General features: G+C 36.6%; 1 pseudogene; it reads left to right on the top strand.

The window, feature by feature from the left end:
* Positions 1-6,973: 6,973 nt before the first annotated feature.
* Positions 6,974-7,857, top strand: LOC132015140 (protein SET-like; annotated as a pseudogene).
* Positions 7,858-8,678: the final 821 nt, after the last annotated feature.

Raw genomic sequence — 8,678 nt, forward strand, 5'->3', positions numbered from 1 at the left:
GGCAGGCAGAGAGAGAGAGAGAGAGAGAGGAGGAAGCAGGCTCCCTGCTGAGCAGAGAGCCCGATGCGGGACTCGATCCCAGGACCCTGAGATCATGACCTGAGCTGAAGGCAGCGGCTTAACCCACTGAGCCACCCAGGCACCCTGGAGATTGACATTTTAATAAAAACAGCTTTTTCTCTCTCAACATATATAACACTATATTATTACACACAATGTTCTTTTTTCCTTCAGCTAAATCTTCTTGATACCTGTTTATATGAATAAATAAGTCTGCATTATCACTGATGAATGAAGACTACTTCTGGATGCACATACTGTGATTCACTTATTTCTATAACTTATTTCCACTCATGGGCAGCAGTTCCATTTATTCATGATTGCAACATAGCCTCAGTATATTTTTTTCTATACCTATCTATACATGTTTGGTCCATTGTCACTATAGGAAAATTTTCTAGGAATGGCTTCACTAGGTCAAAAGATATACCACGTACACACATGTGTATGTGTATGTATAATATATACATATAATATATCATGTGTAACATGAGATAATTATATATATGAATATTTTATATAATATATATATGTTATACACTGTATATTTCAGTGGTAACTTATGCACACTGAAGGAAATAGATGGATACATACAAAAAGACTACATATATTTATATAGAATCTTTATAGTTGCTGTCAATTGCCTTCTGGGAAGACATATCCATTTATGCTTCTTAGAATACTACCAAGAGAATGTAATCTGCAATTCTTTGTGTAACTGGTCCTTACAAAAAATTTTTAAAAATCTCCCAGAGCTACTTAAGATGCTTCTACAAAACAATGCAACCCCAAATCACTAAGATGAAGACACAAGACTCCACAGATGCGTAACCACATCCTACGTCTGAGAAACCACCTGCGGCATAACAAGACACAAGAAAGAAATAAGGTCTGGCTGGGTTCTTTTGGACAAGTTATTAGATCTGTAAAGAGCTCTGAGCTTCTTGAAATGTACATATGGGTTGGGTGAGACCAGTGATGGTATTAAGGAGGGCACAGATTGCATGGAGCACTGGGTGTTATATGCAAACAATGAATCATGGAACACAACATCAAAAACTAATGATGTACTGTATGGTGGCTAACATAATATTATAAAAAATTATAAAAAAGAAAAGAAATGAAGGTATAGGAACTTGCCTCCACACTAATGTTCTCTAGAAAGTCTATTCATGTCTATTCAATTGTTATTCATGCTATTTGGTTATAAGTTCTCCTCAAATACTTCCAGTCATGATAGAGGGATATTTACCAAATGCACAAAGTGTATTCTGCTCGCCTGAAATGTCTTGTGGGGCAGAACTGCTGTTAATGGGCAAGAAAATTAGAACAAGATAAATGGAATTTGGTACTTATATTTTCAATCATATATGGGGGGGCAGGATTGTGGTCAGCAAGAGTTTTATAATATGTTTTGAGCTTTTAATTTAAAAATCTTAGGTTCTGAGTAAAATATATATAATGACTAATAATATATGATATACATAGCATAGGTATCTTAATCTCCCAGGAAACAGTACTAACAATCAAAGCTTCCTGATAAACTTTGTGGCTTCCCACCCTTTCTAGGAATAGATCCTGGCTTTACCTGGCAGTTCTCAGAGGCATGTGTGGACAAACTGTCCCAACAAAAGACTGTGAACTTTAGGAAGTCAGAGAGGCATACAAATAAATACACAGATGCTGGTTTTCTCTGATAAAATTATGTGCTTTTCTCCTTGTTTAGTCCAGACCTTTTATTTTTCCTACCTATCAGATATACAAAGCACTCCTCACTGGTCAGGAAGCCGGGCATCCTGTGGATGGTTAAATATAAAGTCATGTCAGGTGGAATCAATTAGCACTAATTAACAGAATCTTTCAGTTTTAAGCCACCTGATCAGCTGAGGCGTTTACAGGTCTGACAAGTGCAGATGAGCGACCCTTGTCACAGTTCGGGGAGGTAAATGATCCAATTAGTGAGGCAATATTTGGCTGCCATAACGAAGGATGCTACTGATCTTCCCTGGCACGATGGCTTCCCTCCCCTTCTAACTGCAAAAATATCTTCTCTCCTTGTGCCTCGAGTTGTATGCTGAATATCTATTATATCTCATTCTCTTTGTAGTCTTACCCTTTTCTGGGTGAACAGAGTCAAGACATGTTGGCCTTTTTTTTTTGCCCCAGAGGGCGAAGGTAAAGGAAGAGGCCATGTGAGCAACTGGGGGGAGCAGGACAGCAGGGAGGAATCAGCCTCCATGAAATGTTACTTAAAATATCAGAGTTGATATCCGTAGAAGAGTACCTAAGTCAGCTACAATGAAAATGAAAATATTACAAATTTTGACTTTTCTCTTTGTTATTTCTGTGATATAGCTGTTTAATAACAATGATTACTCATTAGCTGATGAAAATTAAAACATTAAGTAGATACTTTGTGTCAGAATAAAAATGGAAGGATTGATCATCTGTTATATGAATGGTTACTAGTGATATATCTCAAACACCCTTAAGCCTAAAAGAAAAAAAATACTTCTCTGTTAATTTTTGGGTTTGTTCTCCCTCCTCTCCAAGAGTCATTGTGAACATGGTGGGTGAGGCTCCTTGGCGTTTAGCATTAAATCCATGCAAGTCTGTCTGTCTGCCTCTTTTGTCTCTACAGACACTCTCTAATATCTGTTTCCCACTCACTGGAAGAAGGGAGCTTTTGTAGGTAGAGTAGGATTTTGTAGGATGAGTTCCCAGAGCATTTACCTGCTCTTTGTACTGTTATACTCTTGCCCATTACATAATTGTCTCAGTTGCTAATGAGAGTCATGGCACTTCGCACACAAACACATGTCCATGCTCCACAAAATTTCTGGGGGTCAAAAGTGAAAATGAACTTTTGGGACTTCATCAAGATAAAAAGCATCTGCAAAGCAAAGGAAACAGTCAATAAAATAAAGAGATTACCCACAGAATGGGGGAAGACATTGGCAAATGACAGTACAGACAAATGACTGATATCCAAGATCTATAAAGAACTTCTCAAACAACACTCAAAAAACAATCAAGTCAAAAAATGGGCAGAAGACATGAACAGACACTTCTCAAAACAAGACATATAAATGGCTAACAGACACATGAAAAAATATTCAACATCATTAGCCATTAGGGACATTCAAATCAAAACCACATTGATACCAGTTAGAATGGCAAAAATTGACAAGGCAAGAAACAACAAATGTCGGAGAGGCTGTGGAGAAAGAGGAACCCTCTTACACTCTCAGTGGGAATGCAAGTTGGTAGAGCCACTTTGGAAAAGAGTGTGAAGATTCCTCAAAAAATTAAAAATAGAGCTATCCTATGGTTCAGCAATTGCACTACTGTGTATTTATCCCAGAGATACAGATTAAGTGAAAAGAAGGGACGCATACACCCAAATGATTATAGCAGCAATGTCCACAATAGGCAAACTGTGGGAAAAGCCAAGATGTACTTCAACAGATGAACTGATAAGGAGCATACGGTCCATACATAAATGGAATATTTCTTAGCCATCAGAAACAATGAATACCCAATGTTTGCATCAAGATGGATGGAACTGGAGGAGATTATGCTAAGAAAAATAAGTCAAGTAGAGAAACTCAATTATATGTTTTCACTTATTTGTGGAATATAGGAATAGCATGGAGGACATTAGGAGAAGGAGGGGGAAAATGAAGAGGGAGAAATAGGAGGGGGAGATGTACCATGAGAAAAAATGCACTACAGGAAAAGGAAAACTGAGGGTATTAGAAGAGAAGGGGATTAGCTCTGATGGGTATTAAGGAGAGCACATATCACATGGAGCCCTGGGTATTATATTCAAACAATAAATCATGGAATACTATGTCAAAAACTAATGGTGTGCTTTTTAAAAATTTATAAAAAAGATTTTATTTACTTATTTGACAGAGAGAGAGAGAGAGATCACAAGCAGGCAAAGAGGCAGGCAGAGATGGGGGGCGGTGAGGGGTGGGAAGCAGGCTTCCTACTGAAGAGAAAGCCCAACATGGTGCTCGATCCCAGGACCCTGAGATCATGACTTGAGCCAAAGGTAGAGGTTTAACCCACTGAACCACCCAGGTGCCCCATAACAGTGAACTTTATGGTGACTAACGTAACATTAAAAAAAAAAAAAGAAATAAATATTGGTGAAGATGTAGAAAAAAAGGACCCTTATGCACTGTAGGTGGGATTTACAACCACATTTTAAGAGGTGGGAAGGGGAATTGGGACAATAAATATATTTGCACCACCTGTGAAGCAGTTAAATGTCACTCAAAAGTGGAGTTGGCTGCAAACATTTAAAAGATAGTGTAATTAATAGGCTAAGACAGGAGAGAAAATGCAATCATATAAATGCTAAAATAAAGCCTGAGGATGTAGAAAAGGAGAACACACACACACACACACACACACACACCCCCCAAAGAAAAAAGACAATAAATTAAAAAAAAACCTGTTCCATATGTGATAGATATTAATATAGCTATATCACTTTAATGCCAATAATTTAAATACATCAAATAAAAACAGAGATTGACAGAGATGGTCAGAGTGCATTTAAAAAGTTAAGACTTACCTATATGTTGTCTATAAGGAATTCGCTTTAGGTATAATAATTTAGATTAAAAGTAAAGGGATAGATAAAGCTGTACCATGCTATTACTAATCAAAAGAAAGATTAAGTAGGTATATTAATATCAGTCAAAGCTCCTGTCAAAGCAGGGAAAATTGTCAGAGATAAAGAGAAGAATTTCATAATGATAAAGGCTCTAATTCTACAAGTAGATATAACAAAGTTATTTAATGACAGAGTATCAAAATACATAAGGCAAAACTGATGGGACCGCATAGAGAAGTAGATGAATCCACCTTCCTAGTTGGAAACTTCAACACTTCTCTATCAGTAACTGACAGATCCAACAGATAGAAAATCAGAAAGATCACAGAGGACCTGAATAGCAACCATCAATCAACTGGCTCTAATTGACATTTATAGATTACTTCACCCAACGGTGCTGAATACACGTTTCTCAGTCTTACATGGAAGAGTCACCATTACAGATCACATTCTGGGCTATAAAATATACTTAAATGTAAAAGAATAGAAATTATACAAAGTGTGCTCCCAGACCTTAATTATATTAAACTAGAACTTAATAACAAAAATACAAGTGGCAAATCCTAAAATGTGGAGACATTAAAAATCACACTTCTAACTAACAAATGCATCAAAGACATCTCGAATGATATTAAAAATATTTTGTACTAAATGAAAACAAGATATGACCTATCAAAAATTGTAGAATTTAGTGAAATTAGCACTAAACGAATGTACAGCTTTGAATGCACATCTTAGAAAAGAAAAACAAGATCTAAAAAAAAAAAAAACCCAAAAAACTAATGTAAGCTAACACCTTAGGAAACTAGAAAAATAAAATCAAATTAAGTTCTAAGTAAAAAGAAGAAAAAATATCTGGGAAAAATCAATGAAATTGAAATAGGAACATAGTAGAGAAAAGTAACACAACTCAAAGCTGGTTCTTTGAAAAAGTCAATAGAATTGATAAAACCCTAGGCAAGTAACCAAGAGAAAAAGAGATAATATGTAAATTACTAATATCTTAACATGTATTAAATAAATTGAATAAAAAAATAATAACCTTCCAAAACAGAATGTGCCAGGCTCAGATGTTTTCATTGGTGAAGGCTACCAGGCATTTAAAGAAGAAATAGTACCAATTGTCTACAATCTATAAAGAAAATAGAAGAGATAGGAATACTTCCTTCCTCATCCTATGAGGCCAGCATTACCCTAATACTAATACTAGACGAAGACACTATAGAAAAGGTCAATTTATCTCATGACCTAAATGTAAAAATCCTCAACACCATATTGAAACTAACAATGTGTATAAAGAAATACAGACCATGACCAAGTAGAATATATTCCAGATATTCAAGGCTAGTTAACATTGGAAAATCAATTATTTTAATTCATTACATCAACAGGTCAAAAAAAAAAAAAAAGAAAAATCATAAGATCATGTTAATAGATACAGAAAAAAATCAACAAAATCAGTCACCTTTCCATAAAAAAAAAAAGTTCTCAGAAAACTAGAAATATAAGAAAACTTCCTGACTTCCTGACCATGATAAAAAACAAAAATCCTTCAGCTAATATTTACCAAATGGTGGGAAAGTGAATGCTTTTTCCCTAAGATCGGAGATAAAGTAAGGACATCCCATTTTTCCACTACTCTTCAACATCTTACTGCAAATTTTAGTTAATACAATAAGACAAGGAAAAAAAAACGTGTATAAATTAGGGAGATAGAAATTTATTTACCTTTGTTAGCAGATGATTTAAATATAAACTAAAAAAAGTAAAAATTATAAAACTTTCCCATTATACATTAATTAATTTTTTAAAAAAATATTTTATGTATTTATTCGACAGAGAGATCACAAGTAGGCAGAGGCAGGCAGAGAGAGGAGGGGAAGCAGACTCCCCACTGAGCAGAGAGCCCCATGCGGGCCTTGATCGTGACCTGAGCCCAAGGCAGAGGCTTAACCCACCGAGCCACCCAGGTGCCCCATTTAAGTAATTAATTATAGGGAAAAAATAAAACACACAAAATCCATGGTCTGAAAATATTAATTTCAAACTAGTTATTTTTTCAGCCTACTTTTGTTCTAGCCAATGATTTTTCCCCTAAAAATCTGCAAAAAGACAAATTATTGCATATTTCCTTAAAAATAACTGGAATGCTGCCAAAGACGGTGTTTGTCATAAATGTAGTTTTAATTTAGTTTAATTAAGATGGGTTAAATTAAGATAGGTAAAATATTCAGGTAAAGATACTTTCTGCAACTTCAAAGAGAAACTAAGTTTCCTCGCAGCATGGCCCCCAAACGCCAGTCTTCGCTCCCGCCTCAAACACAGAAACCAAGACAGCCTCCTGCCCCCAAGCCAGGGCAGATGTCAATATCTCAGCGCTTGCATAAAGGAGAAAAAGAACAGCAAGAAGCAATTGAACATATTGATGAAGTACAAAATGAAATAGACAGACTTAATGAACAAGCCAGTGAGGAGATTTTGAAAGTAGAACAGAAATATAACAAACTTCGACAACCATTTTTTCAGAAGAGGTTGGAATTGATCGCCAAAATCCCCAATTTTTGGGTAACAACATTTGTCAACCATTCGCAAGTGTCTGCACTACTTGGGGAGGAGGATGAAGAGGTGCTGCATTATTTGACAAGAGTTGAAGTGACAGAATTTGAAGATATTAAATCAGGTTACAGAATAGATTTTTATTTTGATGAAAACCCTTACTTCGAAAATAAAGTTCTCTCCAAAGAATTTCATCTGAATGAGAGTGGTGATCCATCTTCAAAGTCCACTGAAATGACATGGAAATCTGGAAAGGATTTGAGGAAACGTTCAAGTCAAACAGAATAAAGCCAGCAGGAAGAGACAGCATGAGGAACCAGAGAGCTTCTTCACCTGGTTTATTGACCATTCTGATGCAGGTGCAGATGAGTTAGGAGAGGTCATCAAAGATGATATTTGGCCAAATCCATTACAGTACTACTTGGTTCCCGATATGGATGACGAAGAAGGGGAAGGAGAAGAGGATGATGATGATGATGATGAAGAAGAAGGATTGGAAGATATTGATGAAGGAGAAGAAGATGAAGATGATGATGAGGGAGGAAGGAGAGGAGGATGAAGGAGAGGATGACTAATGGAACACTGATGGATTCCAACCTTCCTTTTTTAATTTTCTTCAGTCCCTGGGAGCAAGTTGCGATCTTTTTGTTTTTTTCCCTTTTTCTTTTTCTTTTCTCCTCTCATGCTCATTCTCCTTGTTTTTTGAAGTCTCCTTTTTCTCTCCCTTTATACCATGGTTCTCAGCCTAATTTGGGGGGAAATACCTTGAGCAGAATACAGTGGGAAAAGAATCTCTACCCCTTTTTGTTCCAAATTCATTTTTGTCCCTTCCTGTCTCAACAAAAACAAAAACTTTATGGAATCAACACCACCGTGCTCTGTGGGAAAAAAGAAAAACCTTCTGCTCCCTTAGCTTTGCTGGAAGCGGGAGGGTGCTAGGCCCCTGTGTAGTAGTGCATACAATTCTAGCTTTTTTCCTCCTTTCTCTGTATATTGGGCTTAGAGATTACACTGTGTGAATATGTGAATATGGACAGTTAGCACTTACCAACATGTACCTGTCTACTTTCTCTTATTTAAAAAAAAAGAAAAAAGGGGTGCCTGGGTGGCTCAGTGGGTTAAAGCCTCTGCCTTCGGCTCAGGTCATGATCTCAAGGTCCTGGGATCGAGCCCCGCATCGGGCTCTCTGCTCTGCAGAGAGCCTGCTTCCTCCTCTCTCTCTGCCTGCCTCTCTGCCTACTTGTGACCTCTGTCTGTCAAATAAATAAATAAATCTTTAAAAAAAAAAAAAGAAAAAAAAACTTAAAAAAATGGGGTTATAGAAGGTCAGCAAAGGGTGGGTTTGAGATGTTTGGGTGGGTTAAGTGGGCATTTTGACAACATGGCTTCTCCTTTGGCATGTTTAATTGTGATGTTTAATGGACGTCCTTGC

Source organism: Mustela nigripes, chromosome 4, assembly GCF_022355385.1.
Source record: "Mustela nigripes isolate SB6536 chromosome 4, MUSNIG.SB6536, whole genome shotgun sequence".
Classification (NCBI taxonomy): Eukaryota; Metazoa; Chordata; class Mammalia; order Carnivora; family Mustelidae; genus Mustela; species Mustela nigripes.